The 21,539-nt window shown below is 43.9% G+C and overlaps 1 protein-coding gene across 2 annotated transcripts in view; it reads right to left on the reverse strand.

The window, feature by feature from the left end:
* The window catches only part of slc6a9 (solute carrier family 6 member 9), a 210,944-nt gene that overhangs the window by 128,526 nt on the left and 60,879 nt on the right, over positions 1 to 21,539 (reverse strand). The window lies entirely within an intron of this gene.

A 21,539-nucleotide genomic window follows, 5' to 3' on the forward strand; every position in this document is an offset into this window, starting at 1 on the left:
CAGTCTCTGTAGTTCCATTGTTATTGCTGAGTGGAATCCCTACACCCCGGAGCATAAAATACGTTTGTGCCAGGATGTGTGCATTCTGTTGGCACCCGGCCAGTTTGTAAGCTCCTGGCATTGGCCAGCTCTGCCATCAGACCCACAATGGAACGTGTTCTTCAGTTGAATGAAGGCTTTGATCTCCTTCTACAGTGGGATTAATGTGGTGTTCATTTGACTTTTGTCAAAATTCAATTTGTTAAACCAAGCACATCTCCTAAACTAATCTCAAACAATGTTATTATTTTAGACAGCAGAGAATCCTGATGCATAAGTCAGATGGCTCAAGCATTAACCTTGCTTTTTCTCATTTCTAAATTTGTAAAGCACATGGGTGATATATAATTTAGTATTAACGAAACAGGAATGCTTAATAACATTATCTTGTGTAGGAAGGAACTGCAGATGCTGGTTTAAACCAAAGATAGATACAAATGCTGGAGTAACTCAACTGGACAGGCAGCATCTCTGGATAGAAGGAATGGCTGATGTTTCGGGTCGAGACCTACACTCGACAATTTTACACTACACACAATTTCTACTCTACACTAGACCTACACTCTAGGGGAAATTTGCAAAGTCCAATTAAACTACAATCCTCCACATATTTGGGAAATGGGAGGAAACCGGAGTACCCAGTGGAAACCCATGTGATCACAGAGGATTCTGAGGTCAGGATCGAACCCGGATCTTTGGCGGTGCGAGGCAGCAGCTCTACCAGTGCGCCACTGAGCCGCTCCGTGTAACTCGGATTTTCTTGGGGCAGACTGTGCAATGCTACCTTCCTAATTTCCATACTCTTGCTCCCAACCTGTTAAATGGGTGTCAAATGGGATAGTCAAGGATGGAGTTAAAGGGAGAGTAAAGGGATAGTTAATGACCCCAGAATTAACGGGAAAGAAAGCTCACAAAGGGATAGGAGAGTATGGCCAAGTGTAATAGGGTGAGATGAGTAAGGAATTAAAAGTATTGTATATGAATGCGCGAAGTATAAGAAGTAAAGTAGATGAGCTTGAGGCTCCGTTAGAGGTTGGTGTAGATATGACATTGTGGGGATTACAGAGACGCGGCTGCAGGAGGATCGGGACTGGGAACTTAATATTCAGGGTTATACATCCTATAGAAAGGACAGGCAGGTGGGCAGAGGCGGTGGGGTAGCTCTGCTGGTGAGGGACGAAATTCAGTCCCTTGTGAGGGAAGACATAGGGACTGATGAGGTAGTCACTGTGGATTGAGGTGAGGAATTGTAAAGGCAAGAAGACACTAATTGGTGTTATCTACAGACCCCCAAATAGTAGCCCGGATGTAGGGTGTAAGATGCAACAGGAGTTAAAACTGGCATGTAAGGTAATGCCACTGTGGTGATGGGGGATTTCAATATGCAGGTAGACTGGGAAAATCAAGTTGGTTCTGGACCCCAAGAAAGAGAGTTTGTAGAGTGTCTCCGAGATGGATTCTTAGAGCAGCTTGTAATGGAGCCTACCACAGAAAAGGCAATTCTGGATTTAGTGTTGTCCAATGAACCAGATTTGATAAGAGAACTCAAGGTAAAGGAACCGCTTGGAGGTAGTGATCATAATATGATTAGTTTTAATCTGCAATTTGAGAAGGAGAAGGTTAAATCGGAAGTGTCAGTGTTGCAGTTGAACAAAGAGGACTATGAAGGCATGAGAGAGGCGCTGGCCAAGGTAGACTGGAAAGGGATCCTAGCAGGATTGACGGTGGAACAGTAATGGCAGGAATTTCTGGGCATAATCCGGAAGACGTAGGATAATTTCATTCCAAAAAGGAAGAATGATTCTAAGGGGAGTAGGAGGCAACCGTGGCTGACAAGGGAAGTTAGGGATCGAATAAAACTAAAAGAAAAGATGTATAACACAGCAAAGAGTAGCCAGAAACCAGAGGATTGCGACACTTTCATAGGACAACAGAAGGTAACAAAACGGGCAATACGGGCTTAAAAGATGAAGTACGAGGGGAAGCTGGCCAAGAATATAAAAAAGGACAGTAAAAGTTTCTTTAGATATGTTGAGAGAAAAAGAGTAGCAAAGTCAAATGTGGGTCCCTTGAAGGCAGACACGGGTGAAATTATTATGGGAACAAGGAAATGGCAGGAGTTAACAGGTACTTCGGAACTGTCTTCACTAAGGAAGACACAAACAATCTCCCAGATGTATTGGAGGACAGAGGTTCTAGGGGGGTAGAGGATCTGAAAGAAATTTTCATTAGGCGAGAAATAGTATTGGGTAGACTAATGGGACTGAAGGATGATAAATCCCCAGGGCCTGATGGTCTGCATCCCAGGGTCCTCAGGGAGGTGGCTCTAGAAATAGTGGATGACGCAATGGTGATCATTTTCCAATGTTCAATAGATTCAGGATCAGTTCCTGTGGATAGCTAATGTTATCCCACTTTTCAAGAAAGGAGTGAGAGAGAAAACGGGGAATTACAGACCAATTAGCCTGACTTCAGTGGTGGGAAAGATGCTGGAGTCAATTATTAAAGAGGTAATAATGGTGCATTTGGATAGCAGTAAAAGGATAAGTCCACAAAATGCTGGAGTAACTCAGCAGGTCAGGCAACATCTCAGGAGAGAAGGAATGGGTGACGTTTCGGGTCAAGACCCTTCTTCAGAAGAATCTTCTGGAATTTTTTGAGGATGTGACAAGTAAAATGGATGGGGAGCCAGTGGATGTAGTGTATCTAGACTTTCAGAAAGTCTTTGATAAGGTCCTGCACGGGAGATTGGTGACTAAAATTAGAGCACATGGTATTGGGGGTAGGGTGTTGACATGGATAGAAAATTGGTTGGTAGACAGGAAGCAAAAAGTAGGAGTAAATGGGTCCTTTTCAGAATGGTAGGCAGCGGCGAGCGGAGTACCGCAAGGCTCGGTGTAGGGGCCGCAACTGTTTACCATATATATTAATGATTTGGAAGAGGGAATTAGAAGCAACACTAGCAAGTTTGCGGATGACACAAAGCTGGGTGGCAGTGTAAACTGTGAAGAGGATGTTAGGAGGTTGCAGGGTGACCTGGACAGGTTGAGTGAGTGGGCAGATGCGTGGCAGATGCAGTATAATATAGATAAATGTGAGGTTGTCCACTTTGGCGGCAAAAACAAGGAGACAGATTATTATCTCAATGGAGTTAGATTAGGTAAGGGGGAGGTCCAGCGAGACCTGGGTGACCAGTCACTGAAAGTTGGCGTGCAGGTACAGCAGGCAGTGAAGAAAGCTAATGGAATGTTGGCCTTCATAACAAGAGGATTTCAGTATAGGAGTAAAGAGGTTCTTCTGCAGTTGTATATGGCCCTGGTGAGACCACATCTGGAGTATTGTGTACAGTTTTGGTCTCCTAATTTGAGGAAGGACATCCTTGTAATTGAGGCAGTGCAGCGTAGGTTCACGAGATTGATCCCTGGGATGGTGGGACTGACATATGAGGAAAGATTGAAAAGACTGGGCTTGTATTCACTGGAGTTTAGAAGGATGAGAGGCGATCTTATAGAAACATATAAAATTATAAAAGGACTGGACAAGCGAGATGCAGGAAAAATGTTCCCAATGTTGGGGGAGTCCAGAACCAGGGGCCACAGTCTTAGAATAAAGGGGAGGCCATTTAAAACTGAGGAGAGAAAAAACTTTTTCACCCAGAGAGTTGTGAATCTGTGGAATTCTCTGCCACAGAGGGCAGTGGAGGCCAAATCACTGGATGGATTTAAGAGAGAGTTAGATAGAGCTTCAGGGGCTAGTGGAATCAAGGGATATGGGGAGAAGGCAGGCAAGGGTTATTGATTGGGGACGGTCAGCCATGATCACAATGAATGGTGGTGCTGGCTCGAAGGGCCGAATGACCTCCTCCTGCACCTATTTTCCATGTTTCTATATTAATTTTATTAACCTTGAGGGATTTCGGCAGTTTTTGATTCCTCGACTCACATAGAAAGCAATAGGCAGCCCCCAGTCAACATTATGTTTGTCACCTGTACCTCCTAAAGCATAATACAAGGTGGCATCAGCTCAGGAGAGATGGGTAATCGGTGCAGGCCTTACAATGATACCTAAGTTAGAAGGAATCTTCCCATGGAAGGCTTGTTCCACATGAGCAAATCTTTGATAGGATGGGTTTATTTTCCTGCAAGTGGAAGAGGCTGACGGGGACCTGTTTGCGATATATAAAGATACAGGGGGCATTGCTAGGGTAGAAAGTGGGATCTTTTTACTCGTAAAAGGGGTGTAAAAAATTAAGGATCATAGGTTCAGTAGTGGGAATCTGAGGAGGAATCTTTTCACTATGTGGATTGATGGAATCTGGAATGCCCTGCCTACATTGGTATTGGAAACAAACACTGTCACAATATTTAAGAATTTCCAGATGAGCACTTAAATTGCCAAGGTTTAGAATGATATGAATACAGCGCCGGTGAATGGGAGGAGTGTAGATGGGTAATTTATAGTTGGCATGGACTTGGTTGGCCGTAGGGCCTGTTTTTGTGCTGCATAACTATCAGGAAGATTTTATGATTCTATGATCTCGAGTCATACAGCGTGGAAACAGGCCCTTCGGCCCAACTTGCCTACGCTGACCATCATGTCCCAGCTACCCACCTGCCCGTGTTTGGTCCATATCCCTCCAAACCTGTCCTATCCAAGTACCTGTCCAACTGTTTCTTAAATGTTGGGATAGTCCCAGCCTCAACTATCTCCTATCAGCAGCTTGTTCCATACACCCACCTATCTTTGTGTGAAAAAGTTACCCCTCAGATTCCTATTAAATCTTTTCCCCTTCACCTTAAACCTATATCCTCAGGTCCTCAATTCCTCGATTGATTTGATGATACAAACTTAAAGTGAATAGATTTTTTAAAAGAGTGTTGGTCCACTAAGTTACAACGTGACAAGTAGAGACTGGATAAGATTAGTGGGGATGTTCTCAGGCACCGAGAGTAGCTGAATGGAAAGTTACCAGAAACTCTGATACCAGAAACTGCTCGAATCAATGTCCACTCAGCTCTCAAATTTCATTCATTATAGCACAGAAGAAGCTCTTATTCTGCTGTAATAGGATGTTGATTAATGTCCCTACACCTGTTTCTTGGTACTGGTAACATCTACGTAATATTTTAAAAGTCACCCAAATCATTCAGCACTGGAAAGTGTCCAGCAATGTCACCAGGAGATGAAGCCAATTTTCTCCAGACCCAAGGCAAGTTCAATAACTCAAGGGAGAATTCTACCGTCCCCAGTCCTTGGGTGACATTTTGGGTCAAGAGCCTTCTTCTCGACCCGAAAAGTCACCCATTCCTTCTATCCAGAGATGCTGCTGGTCCCGCTGAGTTACTCCAGCATTTTGTGTCTATCTTCAGTTTAAACCAGCACCTGCAGTTCCTTCCTGCACACGGGGAACGATGCCTGGCCTCACGCTACCCAGAGTTGGATCAATTCCTTGGCATAGACTCATACTCAGAGGTAAACTCAATCGGTGCTGCCAACATGAGTGGTAAAAATAGAAACCACGAGCTCTTGGATGCCCCTCCCTTTGTCCAGTACTGCAAGACTTCACAGGCCATCAGGTGTTAAATTCAGCCAGGCAAGAAAGGGCACTTACCTCATCCCAGGCTTGCTGCCTGAGCCTCACAGAGCCTCCGATTGGCGGACATTGTGCTCTTGCACAAACACTGACTTGGCACGGGTTGAACGGACCTGCTTGGGTGCTAAGCACTGGGCTGCCTTGGAAACGCTGATATCAAGAGAAAGATTAGAGTGTAGGAATTCCACTGCATTGCAGCCACTGTTTAATATTTTAAATAGGTATGTAAGTCAGCAAACTGGCGCATAATAGAGGGGGCCTGCCTGTCGCCATTTGCCTGCCACAGCATGAACTCTCCTTTTCTGTACCATAACCTTGTCCTAGTGGCAAACTGGAGCAATCTTATCCTTGGCCAACAATGTTCCTGCTTCTCTAAATTATCAATTCAATTGAAGTTGTCCTCTATTACCCAACTGTGTGGGATAAACCGTGACAAGGAACCTTGCATTATTCTACAGAGTCTCTTCACAAACCCGTACTCTGCGAAGAGGTGGGCAACTATCTCCTCTTCGTACCAGCCATCCTGAGGGTAGTGTGCGCTGGTAGTAAGATTATGATGGTGCAGGAAGGATCTGACTGGGAAGGTTCCTTTCACCACCTGCCAAGCCAGGTCTTGGTGCTTCTTGGTGTGCTCTGGGGATGAGGCATTTCACAATTATAGAAACATAGAAACATAGAAAATAGGTGCAGGAGTAGGCCATTCGGCCCTTCGAGCCTGCACCGCCATTCAATATGATCATGGCTGATCATCCAACTCAGTATCCCGTACCTGCCTTCTCTCCATACCCCCTGATCCCTTTAGCCACAAGGGCCACATCTAACTCCCTCTTAAATATAGCCAATGAACTGGCCTCAACTACCTTCTGTGGCAGAGAATTCCACAGATTCACCACTCTCTGTGTGAAGAAAAACGTTCTCATCTCGGTCCTAAAAGACTTCCCCCTCATCCTTAAACTGTGACCCCTTGTTCTGGACTTCCCCAACATCGGGAACAATCTTCCTGCATCTAGCCTGTCCAACCCCTTAAGAATTTTGTAAGTTTCTATAAGATCCCCCCTCAATCTTCTAAATTCCAGCGCGTACAAGCCGAGTCTATCCAGTCTTTCTTCATATGAAAGCAAAAACAAAACACTGTTCTTTTTAGAAATGATCAATAAGAAAAACACACTATTAAATAATTATAAATGCTAAACAAAAATATATAAATAGCAACATTGTAACAAATTGCATATTTTATTTCCTTTCCCATGGGCTCACTGTCCCTCTTCATACTCAATGCAGATGTAGCACCAGGTTGGACCTTTAACATGATCTGAAAGCAAGATCCCCAGTGTAAAAGCTGGGGAAACACAGCAAGCTCCTAATTTGTTGCTATACTCCATGGGAAGTCCAGCAATAGAGCACATCTGCTAATGTCTTGTTGGATTCTGGCCAGTTCCTTCCCAACGGGAATGCTTACATCACTGTTTCACAACTTATAATGAAAGTATTTCTTCAACTTGAAATGTATTTCTGTCTCTCTGCCCAGAGATGCTGTCTGGCTTGCTGAGTATGTTCAACATTTTTTGTTTTCATTTCAGATTTACAGCATCTGCTATTTTATGTGTGAAAAGTACATATTTAGAGCAATTAATTGGCTTTAAACCTCTATAGACCGTCATAATGTCATAGGTGATAGGAGCAGAATTAGGCCCATCAGGTCTACTCCGCCATTCAATCATGGCTGATCTATCTCTCCCTCCTAACCCCATTATCTTGCCTTCTTCCCATAACCCCTGACAATATGGTGTCTTTGGTTGCACTACAAGCTTTTTGTTTCTTTAATTAAATTAATTAATTAATCATTGATCAATAATGATGATGTCCTCTTCCTGTTTTCAGGAATGTGCTTTTTCTGTGAGCTGGAATTGATTTCTTGGGCCAAATAGCCTTAAAGAAATAAAGAAGATATGAAATATAAAATGGACACATTTGCTTTTTCTTAAATGACTGCATGGATGTAAAATTTCTACTGCAAGCTTTGCTTCTCATCCCTCCTCTAACCACTTTTCAGCATTTATCTTTCCTGCAATGTTCTCCCTTTTCTCCTGAAGGTCATAAAATAAGAAATAAACCCCCATTGAAGATCCAATATTCAGAATTAGGATTGTGTCAGTGGAATATTTGGTGACAAAAACGTAATGCTAAAGCAGCTACCTCTCTAAGATCTCTCCCTCTTCCATATTGCTAGCATATTATGTACATATCACCCCCGTCCTTTACAAACTCCACTGGCTCCCCATCCCCCAGAGAATCCAGTACAATATCCTCCTCATGACCTACAAAGCCCTCCATAACCTGGCCCCATCCTACCTGACCGACCTCCTCCACAGGCACACTCCCACCTGCACCCTCCGCTCTGCTGCTGCCAATCTCCTATCCCCCCACATCCGGACCAAACTCAGATCCTGGGGGGACAGGGCTTTCTCCATCGCTGCTCCCACCCTATGGAACTCACTACCTCAAACCGTCAGAGACTCCTCCACACTCACCACATTCAAAACATCACTGAAGTCTCACCTATTCAGTACTGCCTTCAACCACTGAAGGTCACCCCACCCTCTGTCTCCTTTCTCTGTTCATTTACTTATTTATCTATTTATTCACTTCCCTATGTTCTCTAAATCCCTGTAAAGCGTCTTTGAGTATATGAAAAGCGCTATATAAATGTAATGTATTATTATTATTATTATTATAGATTAAAAATAAATTACATGCCACATAATGGAATATTGGTGGAGAAGAACCATGTGCAAAACCAGCACTGATAGAAGTAATCAGTGAATTTATGCAAAGACCAGTAAACAAAACAGGAAATGGGTTTACAACCTCATTCAAATAAATATTTGTCACCATTCTTCACAGCATCACCTACAGTTCAAAAATAATTAATTGACTGTGAAGTGCTTCGTGTTATATTAAGGTTGTGAAAAGTGCTAATTAAATGAAAGCCTTCCCAGTATGCGCTGTTGCATTAGTAGGTTTTATTGTTAGAGAAGTTCACATAAAATTCATTCCCATGCGACCAATTTCTGAATAAGGCAAGAAAATATAGCTTTAACAGCCAGAGAGAAGCTATTTACCCCTCCTCCTGTCACAGTGTTGCAATGTACTGCATTTGACTGGACTTGCCAACAGATTTCTCAATGTATCCATGTGTGAGGAAATCTACCACTCACACATGGGTACAAGGGTATCAGTTGATGCACTGTGAATTCCATATCCTAATATGATGAATCCTACTAAAAATAGTACGCCCTGAATGTGCACATTTTTTGGAAAAAAACAGCAAGGCCTCCATTTTCTTTTGGTTCTCCAAAGTTCAGTCTGCGTACGCAAGGAGAGGTTAACGCTGGAAATTTATGGAAACAAGTTGTTAAGGTATTTTGATTTGTGATAAATAAAATGCCTTGTCTTCAGGATAAAGTAAAAGTTATTTAATTCAGTGTGGAACTTGTGCTTCCCGATTTAAAATCTGTTATTCTTTTGGGTCCTTTATCCATTTTGTTCCTGTCTGTGAGGCTGTTTATAATATTATAGGCTAGTTTATAGGATTTTCATTTGCTGCTGATTTTCCCACCTTGCTTTCTCAACTGGGAACAGAACTCAGTTGCAGAGTTGTTTTTGTTACCGATCTTAGTGACCATTTTGAAAAGAGAACATAACAAGTTTAGGAAACAAGCAGGTGATCAAAGTTAGCAATTGGCTATTTTCTAGCCTGCATTTTGATCCCCCTTGAGATTCAGATTTTTAAAAAGTTTAAATGGTGGTAAGAATTGTAAGATATAGTTGGTAACAATGGACAGTAAAGCAGATTACTTTTATTACTGATAAATAGCAAATATCTTGAGAAATATAATTAAATACCAATGATTAAGTACGAACCCAAGAACAAAAGCAGAGTAGGAAAGAAAACTGCAGATGCTGGTTTAAATCGAAGGTAGACACAAGATGCCGGAGTAACTCAGCGGGACAGGCAGCATCTCGGGAGAGAAGGAATGGGTGACATTTCGGGTCGAGACCCTTCTTCAGACTGAGGTTGCTCTTGCGACTACATGTGTTAATTCACCATTCAATAAAATCATGACTGATCTTTAATCTCAGTGCCACTTCCCTGCTCTAACGTAGTATCTCTCAGTCTTCTCAATATCGAAACATTTATCGGTCCCCATCTTGAATATGAGCCTCCACAGCCCTATTGGGTAGAGAAACATTCACTACTCTGGATGAAAAGTATTTTTTCTTATCTCAGTCCTGAATAGTGAATCCCTTATTTTGAAACTGTGATCCTTGATTCTAGGCATTCCCACCACAGAAAACATCATCCCTGCAAGGTGTCTGGACATTTCAATGAAATCATCTTTTATTATTCTAATCAAGCATCATTTATTTAACTTATTTTCATACAACATAAATGCCAACCCAGTAAAGAGTTTGGCAAACCTTCGCTGTCCCTTCCCTATGTAGGGAAGCCTGTCTTGTACACAATATTCCAGATGCAATTTCACCAGGCCTTCATATATTTTTAGCATGATGCCATCATTCTTATTCTCAAATCCCCTTACAGTTGCTTGCTGTACCTGCACACTATTGACTGTGATTCTTGTATAAAAAACACACTCATATCCCTCTGCCTAACATCTTTTAGACACCAGTAGGACCTATAAAGCAGTAATCTCTGGATTACGTCTGGTGCCATGTGCTGGTAAATATCGGAAGATGAGTCAGATGAACGAGAGAGGAAGGAGGACATAGATTTCTGGGCTAGATAATTGGGACTGTTTTGGGGGAAGGTGGGACTTGTGCAAATTCCATGGGTTGCACAAGAATGGGGCCAAATTACCCCATGGGAACATTTGCTAGATTTAGGAAGGATTTAAACCAGTTTGGCAGTAGAGTGGAGCACAGAGTGGATGTGCAGTTGGAGGGGGATGGGGGTGGGGTTGGGGTTGGTGCAAACAAATATAGAAGGAAAGCTAAGACATCCAGTATGCAGAGCAAACATGAGCATGAAAAGGTACATGGGAGGAATGCAAAGCCAAATTGCATCTATTTTAATGCAAGGAGTCTGACTATTCGGGCAGATGAAGTTAGAACATTGATCAGCATATGGAATATGATATTGTTGCTGTCACAGAGGTTGAAAGAAGGGCAGGACTGGCAACTCAGCATTCCAGGGTATGGAATCTTCAGGCATGATGTGGAAGGGGGTGGGGAGATTGTAGGAAGATGTAAAAGGGCATGTGGCATTGCAATAGAGATCAAGGCTTCAATGTACTTGCATTCCTTCCTGCTGAGAGCCACCCTTTAGAGTCATAGAGTTATACAGCGTGGAAACAGGCCCTTCGGCCCAACTTGCCCATGCTGACCAACATGCCCCTTCTACACTGGTCTCCCCTGCCTGCGTTTGGCTCATATCCTTCCAAACCCATCTCATTCATGTACCTGAACAAATGTTTTTCAAACATTGTGATAGTACTTGCCTCAATTACCTCATCCAGCAGCTTGTTCCATATACCTACCGCCCTTTGTGTAAAAAGGTTGCTCCTCAGGTTCTGATAGAATCCTCCCATCCACCCCACCACTCCCACAGCTTAAACCTATGTCTGATTTTTGATTCCCCTGCTCCAGGTAAAAGACACTGTGCATTTGCCCTATCTATTCCTCACAACTTTATACACCTCTATAAGATCACCCCTCATCCTCCTGCACTGCAAGAAATAACGTCCTAGCCTGCTCAATCTCTCCCTATAGCTCAGGTCCTTGAATCCTGCAACATCCTCATAAATCTAAGGTCTTTTCCAGTCTAGGATTAATAAGGCAAGGTAAGTTAGGATTCCAGCTCTTCAAGTCATTCACTATCCTGGAGGCAAAAGTCTTGGATGGACATGAACAAGGTAAACCTAAGAGCAGTGAAGGACAAAGCAGTGACTAGCCTGTACTAACTGCTGCCATTCTAGATGATACCAAATCAGACTCTTGGCCAGATTCAGAAAGATGCACAAATCAATTCCATCATATAAAGGAGGGCCATACCAGACATCATCAATAATAGAACAGATGTATAATTCAGGGATAATGATAAGTTAAAAATACATTTTAAACAAGTTCTTGGTGATAAAATTGATTGGTACTTGGAAAATAGGCGGCGCTTTAGACAATAGTGGTTGTTTTTTGTTTTGTTCGTAATGTTTTGGTGTCATTTACTTCGTGTGGAAAGACTTACTACTGTTATAACATTCTTGGTGCTGTTTTAGTGCCAAAAGGAGATTGACTATAGCCTGCTATGTCTGATCTATAATTGAACATTTGACATTTGGCATTTAGACGGTGAGAGAAATTGAGCTGCCTCGGAACAGCAGGTCAGGGTGACTTTCTTTGACATAAATATTTAAAATATAATTGAAACACAATTTTCACAATGCCACATAACATGTTTGAGGATTAGACAATGTGCCTTGTCAAAATAAACACGGTGGGGAAAATGGGACAAAAGTGAAACTTGAGATAGTGAAACAGCAACCTAAGGTCACAGAAATATACCACATAGTAAATTTCTATGATTCTTGTGGCCATTCTCTATTTATTATTTTATTCTCCTGCTTCATCACACAGTCAAAACCCTCCAAGCCATGTGCTCATTAGTTAGGCACAAGCAGCAGTGTTTACAATTCAACCAAATCTTACTATTATTTAGCTCAATTGAAATGAAATTGGAAGTAAATGTAAAATTTGGCCGTCATAACCACCCATTAAACACCATTACGCAGGCTGGGGGTTTGGAGTCAAACCCAAATGTCAGAAGGAGACACTTCAGCAGCTTCTTACTATTCTGTTTACATGTAACTACATTCAATTCCACTGAGTGTTTACTTGGATAGCAACCTCTAACTGCAGCAATCAATGGTGCAGGAAAACAACATACAGGGTTAAGTGCCAATGTCTGAGGAGCCGAGCCACTTTCAGCCAAAATACTGACAAAGGTGCAGCTGGCAGATCATCCCCTCCATTTTCCATCACCATTGTGGAAATAATGCCAAGAGATAGGGCCTCAAGAAGCAATAGGGAGATGGGAAGAAAGAACGGAAGGGTTGAGATGATTTAAATGGTTCTGAATGCAGAAATTGAACATAAAATTGCCATTCAAAAGAAAAGGGAAGTTTGACTATCAAAGCTGCCTTTCCATAAACATGTCTTAGTTAATGTAGACATTTCCCTGCTTCCTCAATTAATTGATTAAGTCGATTGAACGATACAGCATGGAAACAAGCCCTTCCGCCCAGGGCCATTTTTACAGCATTATGGGCCCCCGGGCAAAGCAGTGTACTGGGGCCCCTACCGTTACTCTCCCCCACCCCCCTTTCCCTACCAGCCCCCCCCCTGTCGTGCCGGTGAAAAGCACTTACCGAAAAGCACTTAGCGATGGACTTAGGGTGCTACATTGTTGCGAAAAGCACTTACAGATCGCTGTGAGAAGCACAGTGACCGAAAATGTTGCGAAAAAAGCACTTATTGAACCTACATTTTTAAAGTAGTATTTATTTATTGCAAGTCACTTAACATACACAGATCAGCATGGGGCCCCTATGCTCGTGGGCCCCCGGGCAAGTGCCCATCAGGCCCATGCGTTAAGACGGCCCTGCTTCCGCCCACTCAGTATGCAAACTCCATACAAACAGCACACAAGGTTAGGATTGAACCCAGATCTCTGGTGTTGCGAAGCAGCAGCCCTACCAGGTCCACAGCTTTGCCACTCTCAACCTCAGAAATAATTTTGGTTAAATATTCCATTATTCTGGCAGCTAAGTTAATCATAGGAGCAGAATTAGGCCATTTGGCCCATCAAGTCTATTCCGCCATTCAATCATGGCTGATCTATCTTTCCTGCTCAACCCCATTCTCCTGCCTTCTCCCTGACTGGTACTAATCAAGAATTTATCAATCTCCAATTTTAAGAATATCCATTGACTTGCACTCCTCCACAGCCTCCACAGATACACCACCCTCTGGCTAAAGAATCTCCTCCTCATCTCCTTTTATCCTGTGGCCTTTTATCCTGTGGCTATGGCCTCTGGTCCTAAACTCTCCCATGAGTGGAAACACCCTCTCCACATTAACTCTATCCAGGCCTTTCATGAATGAAAGATCCAGAATATTTAAGTTATCCTCATATCAGTAAAGCTGTAATTCTCTTAGCAGCGCTCATTTCCCCAGCTCCAAACCCCAACATTGCATTACATCGAAGCAATCTGGGAATGTATTTCAGGAAAGATTGTGCAAAAACAAAACAAAAGGTGAAAGAGAGACTGTAATGAAACACGTGAAACAGATTGCTAGCACAGCTGGGAGAACAAAACGCTTTAATAGTTTCATGAAGGAACTAAATGCACTCTTTTCAACAGATGGGACTGAGGATTATGAGAATTGTACCGACAGAATGCTGTGTATGGGTGGGGACTCCAAATCAATCAATTACATTTCTTGCCTGAAACTCTTGTATTTTGGAAGAGATTAAAATAACAAATCCCTGCAAAACAGCAGAATCAAGTAAAAGAAAATAAAGATGGAAAATTTTACCAATGATATAGCTCATCAACTTTTATCACTGAAGTTCAGAGGTATATCTTGACAATTTATTTCTTTCTTTATTTTTTACGTTGAAAGATTCATGCTGATTGTATGGCTTATGAAAGAAAATATAAATCTGGCCTCGTAAAATGTATCTTTTCATACACCAATAAAATTACAGATGAATATATGAGGAACAGGCTGCCTTTAATCATGAATTTATTAATTAACAGACAGCTTACAAAAGCAAAATAAAAATGCAGCTACTATATATCTGAAATAAAATAACTAAATTACAGTAAATACTCAGCAAATCAAACCACATCCATGGAGAGAGAAACACATTCACCGTTTCAAGTTGATTTATCATCAGAATAGTGAGACAAATGCCCGTCTAGTCCTTTCTATAGCTGGGTGACCAAAGCTGCACACAGTACTCCAAGAGTGGTCTCACCAACACTTGTCAGCTGTATCATCTTGTTCAGCGCACTGTCCACCGGACTGGCCACTTTCAGGGAACCATGTACCTGTGCTCTCAGATCTCTCTCTTCTGCAACACTCTCCATGACTTTATCATTTATTGTATGTCTCACCCTGGTTTGACATTCTGAAGTGCAATACCTCCCACTTGTCAGAGTTAAATTCCAATTGCTGTTCCTTGGCCCACCATCCCAACTGATCTAAATCCTGGTGTAAACATAAATATCCTTCCTCACTGTCCACAATACCACCAAAGTTGGTGTCAGCTGCAAATTTACTGACAATCTTAGGTACATTGTCACCCACATCATGAATGTATATCACAAACAGCAGTGCACCCGGCACTGACCTCTGAGGCCCTGGTCACAGGCCTCCAATCTGAAAAACAACCCTCCATGCCATTCCCTTTACCTTCCTCCACACCAATTTTGAAACCAATTAGCTAACTCATTTTGGATTCCATACAATCTAACCTTTCAGCCTAGTCTATGTGTGGGACCTTGTCAAAGGGCTTGCTATAAAGTCCATATGGACAATGTTCACTTCCTGCCTTCATCAATCTTCTTGGTGACCTCTTCATAAAACTCTATCAGATTTGTGAGACATGATTTCCCACGCGGAAAACCACACTGACTATCCCCTAATAAGCCTATGCCTATCTAAATGCTGGTAGACCCTGTCCATAAGAATCAACTTGAACAACGTTCCAAACACTGACGTCAGGCTCACAGGGTTGAAGTCCTTGGCTTGTTCTTTCCGCCCTTCTTAAATACCGATCCAACATTAGGTTGACTTCACTCCACTTGCACAAGGTTAGCAATGTGAAATAATTGGTGGTTGGGAAGCAACTTGACCTTGCACCGAACCAGAAAATAATGCAGTACTTTTGCTGCTAAAAAGAAATGTCTACATCAAGTTTTTTAAAGTGATGAGTTTGTTTCTCATGATTGCACAGTGCAATGAACAACAGAAAAAAAAGCAACTAAAAAGCATTGCCGGCACGAGGAACACAACTTGTGTTTTTGCAGTGATCTGACCAGCCTCTCGGAACCAGCTTCCCCATGACAATGAGAAGTCTGGCTCCACTTGGTTGAAGCACAGATTTTCCAGTTGCAGTGGTAACCTTGTAAATCAAGAGAGACAGTATAACAAATGGTACAGGTACCGATCTGAGGAACCCATCTCACAGAATCTCCCCTCTCACAAATGTGGCACTTCCACTGACAATCCCTTTGTGAGCCTGTTTTAGAGTTATAGAGTCAGAGATTTGCACAGCATGTAAACAGGCCTTTAACACAACTTGTACATGCCAACTGGGATGCCCTCCTGCACGATTCCCATTTTTTCTGCCTTTCGACTATATCCCTCTATTCATTTCCTGCCTATGTACCTGACCAAATACCTTTTAAATGCTGTGACTGTACCTGCCTCTACCACCTCCTCTGACAGTTTGTTTCATATGTTATCACTCTCTGTGTGAAAAGTGTATCTCTCAGATCTACTTTATATTGTTAATATTCCCTCTCTTCCCTTAAACCTATATCCTCTAGTTTTAGACTCTACTACACTTGGAAAAAAGACTGTGTCTATCTACCCTACAATTTTGCAAACCTCCATAAGGTCACCCTCATCTTCCAAAGCTCCAGCCACCCTAAGCCTCAACAGTCATCTCCACCACTAAATATCAGCACTTTCCACCAGCCATGTGGGAAGAGTTCAGGCTGAGGCTTAGAGAAGACAGGACATAGTGGAATGTGTTTGAATTCAGTTTGATACACTATGATTTCAAAATTTGGTTTGGAGTTGTTTATCTTATGTGTGGAGGACTAATATAATAAAGGTTTAGTGTGTTTAGTGGATTGTCCATGGTCTTATGATAAGCAAGGTGCTAAAGATATTGTTTACTCCTTTTGTTCTTTCTTCCTCCTCCTCTTCTTCCATTGGCTTTGCTGATAGGGGCAGTGCTAAGCCCATGGCCAGTCTACAGACATTTGCAAAGCTGTCTTCCTGTTTAGTTTAGTTTAGAGATACAGTGCGGAAACGGGCCGTTCGGCCCACCAAGTCCGCACCGACCAGCGATCACCCCGTACACTAACACTATCCTACACACACAAGCGACAATTTGCAATTTTACCAAAGCCAATTAATCTACAAACCTGTACATCTATGGAGTGTGGGAGGAAACCGGAGCACCCGTAGAAAACCCACGCAGGTCACGGGGAGAACGAACGTACAAACTCCGTGCACACAGCACCCATAGTCAGGATCAACCCCGGGTCTCTGGCTCTGTAAGGCAGCAACTCTATCACTGCCCCTGTTAGTTAAGTCATTCTGATGGTGACTTCGAGCCTGCAGTTGTTTGCTCAATATGTTTCTTTTAGCAGGAGGCAACTCAAGGGCAGATGAAAAGGAGAAAAGAAATGATGGACTTGCAGAGAGAAAGCTAACAGAAGATCACTGCGATTACTCAATGAACAAACATTAACCTATCTCACTCAGATTCTTCTCCTAACTAAGAGTGATATTAATGTCTGAGTAGTACTCTTAATCAAGTTTGACAAATGGTATAAATGTTAATAGGAAAATACAATGTGGAGGTGGCCCTTACTGCAAAATTACAAGAAGTCAGGATAAGGGCAAACTCTTGTCTCACAAACAGTGAAAATTTAAAAAAAACGATGAGTGAACTGGTGAGATTTGTTGAGTGGAACTTTGTGCTGATTTAAAAAATTAACCAGTGTCCTCTGTAGTTATCTCTATAAATGATTTAAAAGGGATTACGGGTTTCTATTCTGAGATGCACACTTGGAAGAAGGGAAACATGCTACCTGGAAATTCATCAGTAGTGATAATGGAACTTTGTTTTCCTCTGAAACGCTCCCATTTCCAACCTCACATTCCCCTCTAAATATTGCCTTATAGCCCCGAATAACCAGTCCTTGGAAAATGTCACAGTTTGGTTGCCTTAAATTTAGTGTGGGATTGAGCTCCACTACTGACAATCTTACCTCCATGCCCACCTCTTTGGTTGGTTGTGTTTCCTGCACAGTGCATCCCTTTCTCCCATCTTTAATCTGGGGCAGTTCTTTTCATCGTGATCTGACAGCCTGACGTAAGCTTTCTCAGTGTTACTACCCTTACTCGCTTATTATAACCTATCACCTTATGAACATGTACCATTGCTTTCCCACAGTTCCAATCCTAACAATGCCATTAAATCCCTGACATGGGTAGCCATCTCGTTGTTTGATGAACCAAATTGTAGTGATTACATACTAATGCTTTGACACATTCTCTGATTAATTGATAGACGTTGAGATCTGACACAAACACACACCCAAACCACACTCTGCACAGTCCATTGCGAAGGACCACAAGCTGGATTGTCCTGGTGAACCCATCATTGTAGCCTGCACTTGTCCCATGGAACTCTACTTTATTGATGCACGAGCAGATGACAAGGCTTCACATTATGGAAATTCGCAGTACATACCATCTTCAAGGAACGCAAACACTACCCCCCCCCCCCCCCCCCCCCCTCCGCCTCATGATGTGTCATTGTCAAGCAATTTTTTATGGTGTTTACACTCTCACAAACAAATAGTTATCATTGTATTTATGCTTACGTCAGCATGATTCTTCAAATACTTTTCATTCATTATCTAATCTGAGAGATAATTGCTGTGTCCACATTTCACCGCTCTCTTTACTCTGCTCTTAATTATCTTAAAGAGTCTAGTCATTTGACATTTCTCACCACAAAAGATGGGATGTCAAAATTCAAACCTGATTTTGATGTGTGAAGATAGACACCAAGGGAAAGAGGAGGTGTTTCATAGTACAAATAAGTCAATACCAAAGAGAGAGCAAAATCACCAAGGGTGCACTGTTTACTTTAAAATTATCCCTAAGTGCTCTAGCGTGTGCTAGCACTTAGCATTAACCAATGTACGACCGGGAAACGCTCGTAAAATTAAACTCGAGCGCTACAGGAGCACTATTAAACAGAAATCTACTCACCGATATACCAATAGAGATCATCAAAGGAGCGCACCGCGGCAGCAGCAGTAGTGGGAGCGCAGGTCAGTGGGAAAGTCGGAAAAAACACCGAGGGAAGCGAGGGGGGATTCGGAACAGGCTGAGAACCCAAGCCTTACGTCCACCTCTGCCCAGCATACTTCTGGCCAACGCCCAGTCCCTGGAGAACAAGCTGGATGACCTGAGGGCAAGGATCAGATTCCAGAGGGACATAAAGAACTGTAACATCCTTTGTCTGACCGAACCATGGCTGACCCCGCTGGTGCCTGACCAGGTGATCTGCCCATCCGAGTCCTTCACTGTTTTCCGGGCGGACAGAACGGAAGAATCCGGGAAATCCAAGGGCGGAGGAGTCTGCTTCTTGACCAATAATAACTGGTGTAATCCTGGGAATATTAAGACGCTTTCTCGTTCCTGCTCGCCGGACCTGGAACATCTAACTATCTTATGCCGACCGTTCTACCTACCCCGGGAGTTCAGCTCGGTGATCATCACAGCCGTCTATATCCCACCGCATGCGGACACCGACGTGGCACTGTCCACCCTACACGATGTGTTGTGTCAACACCAAAACAAGAACCCTGATGCGGCTGTGCTGGTGGCTGGAGACTTCAATAGGGGGAATCTCAAAAAGGTCATGCCCAACTTCTACCAACACATCACGTGTGTCACCAGGGGGGAAAGAACTTTGGACCACTGCTACACGCCGTTCAGGAAAGGCTACAAGGCCGTTTCTCTCCCTCCTTTTGGGAAATCTGACCACGCTGCCATTTTCCTGCTGCCGGAGTACAAACAACGGATAGTACGGGAAGCGACAGTGACGAGGGACGTAAAGCGGTGGGCTGACCATTCAGAGGCCATGCTGCAGGATGCACTGAGCGAAGTCGACTGGAACATGTTCCAAGCAAGTTCCAGAGACGTAAATGAGTTTGCGGAAGTGGTTACGGACTTCATTGCCACAATAGCCGATACCATCATCCCCACGGTAAGGGTCAGTATCTTCCCTAACCAAAAACCCTGGGTGGACAGGTCTATTCGCGTGGCCTTGAATGCTCGCACCGCTGCTTACAACTCCGGCCTGGCATCCGGCAACATGGACGACTACAAGGGAGAGTCCTACCGACTGCGAAGGGCAGTGAAGGATGCAAAAAAGAGGTACCGGGACAAGATGGAGTCACAGATGGAGCAGCAGGACACCAGGCGCCTTTGGCAGGGGCTACGGACTATAACTAGCTACAGGTCCAGCACCCCCTCAACCGGAAGTGCCGGCTCCTCCTTAGCTGATGACCTGAACTCTTTTTACGCACGGTTTGAGACGGGTAACACCACCAGCTCGCCGTCTAAAAACAGCACCGAAGAGGCACTGGCTAGCGAGGCTGGAGGGGGATCCACCGCCGGGGATGTGCACACATTCTCGGTGTCCGAGCATGAGGTGAGGTGGGCTCTGATGCGTGTGAACACGAGGAAAGCTGGAGGCCCAGATGGTATATCTGGGCGAGTACTAAAGTCTTGTGCTACTCAGCTTGCTCCAGTGCTCACCACAATATTCAACCTCTCCTTGGCAAAGTCCGTGGTCCCTGCATGCTTCAAAAGATCCATCATTGTACCGGTGCCAAAGAATGCCTCTCCAGCGTGTTTAAATGACTACCGACCGGTGGCCCTCACCTCGGTTGTCATGAAATGCTTTGAGAGGCTAGTTAAGAAGCACATCTGCGCCCTCCTTCCTCGCAACATGGACCCACTACAGTTCGCATACCGTCCGAACAGGTCCACGGATGATGCGGTCTCCCAGGTTCTACACACCGCTCTCTCTCATCTGGACAGCCAGGGGGGCTATGTGAGGATGCTGTTCATTGACTTTAGTTCAGCATTCAACACAATAGTCCCCAGCAGACTGGTTGAGAAGCTGCTGGAACTGGGGCTTAGCACCCCTCTGTGTGCCTGGGTCCTGGACTTTCTCACTGCCAGGCCCCAAGTGGTCAGGATGGGGGAACACACATCTAGCTCCCTCACCCTGAACATAGGATCCCCCCAGGGCTGCGTCCTTAGCCCCCTACTGTACTCCCTGTACACACATGACTGTGGGGCCAGGTTCAGCTCAAACTCCATCATCAAGTTTGCTGATGACACTGTGGTGGTGGGCCGGATCTCCAACAACGATGAGAAGGCCTACCGGGAGGAGGTGGCTGATCTGGCACTCTGGTGTCAGGACAATAGCCTCCTCTTGAATGTCACTAAAACAAAGGAGCTGATTGTGGACTTCAGAAGGGCTAAACATCCAAGAACGTACACGCCACTCGAGATAAATGGGTCTATTGTGGATAGGGTGAGCAGTTTCAAATACTTGGGAGTCCGCATCGCAGAGGATCTGACGTGGGCAACGCACATTGCCGCACTGGTGGGTAAGGCTAAGCAGCGCCTTTACCACCTTAGACAACTGAGGAAATTCAGAGTGTCGCTGAGGATCCTTCATTGCTTCTACTCTGGGGCTGTAGAGAGCATCCTGTCTGGTTTGGGAACAGCTCTGCCCAGGACAGGATGGCCCTGCAGAGAGTAGTGCGTTCGGCAGAACGCACCATGGGAACTACACTCGTCCCCCTGCAGGACCTATACATCAGGAGGTGCAGATCCAGAGCAAGCAAGATCATGAGGGACCCCTGCCACCCCAGTAACGGACTGTTCCAGATGCTACGATCAGGCAAACGTCTCCGCTGTCACGCTGTGAAAACGGAGAGGATGAGACGGAGCTTCTTCCCACAGGCCATCAGGACTGTCAATTTTT

Source organism: Rhinoraja longicauda, chromosome 11, assembly GCF_053455715.1.
Source record: "Rhinoraja longicauda isolate Sanriku21f chromosome 11, sRhiLon1.1, whole genome shotgun sequence".
In the NCBI taxonomy this organism is placed as follows: domain Eukaryota; kingdom Metazoa; phylum Chordata; class Chondrichthyes; order Rajiformes; family Arhynchobatidae; genus Rhinoraja; species Rhinoraja longicauda.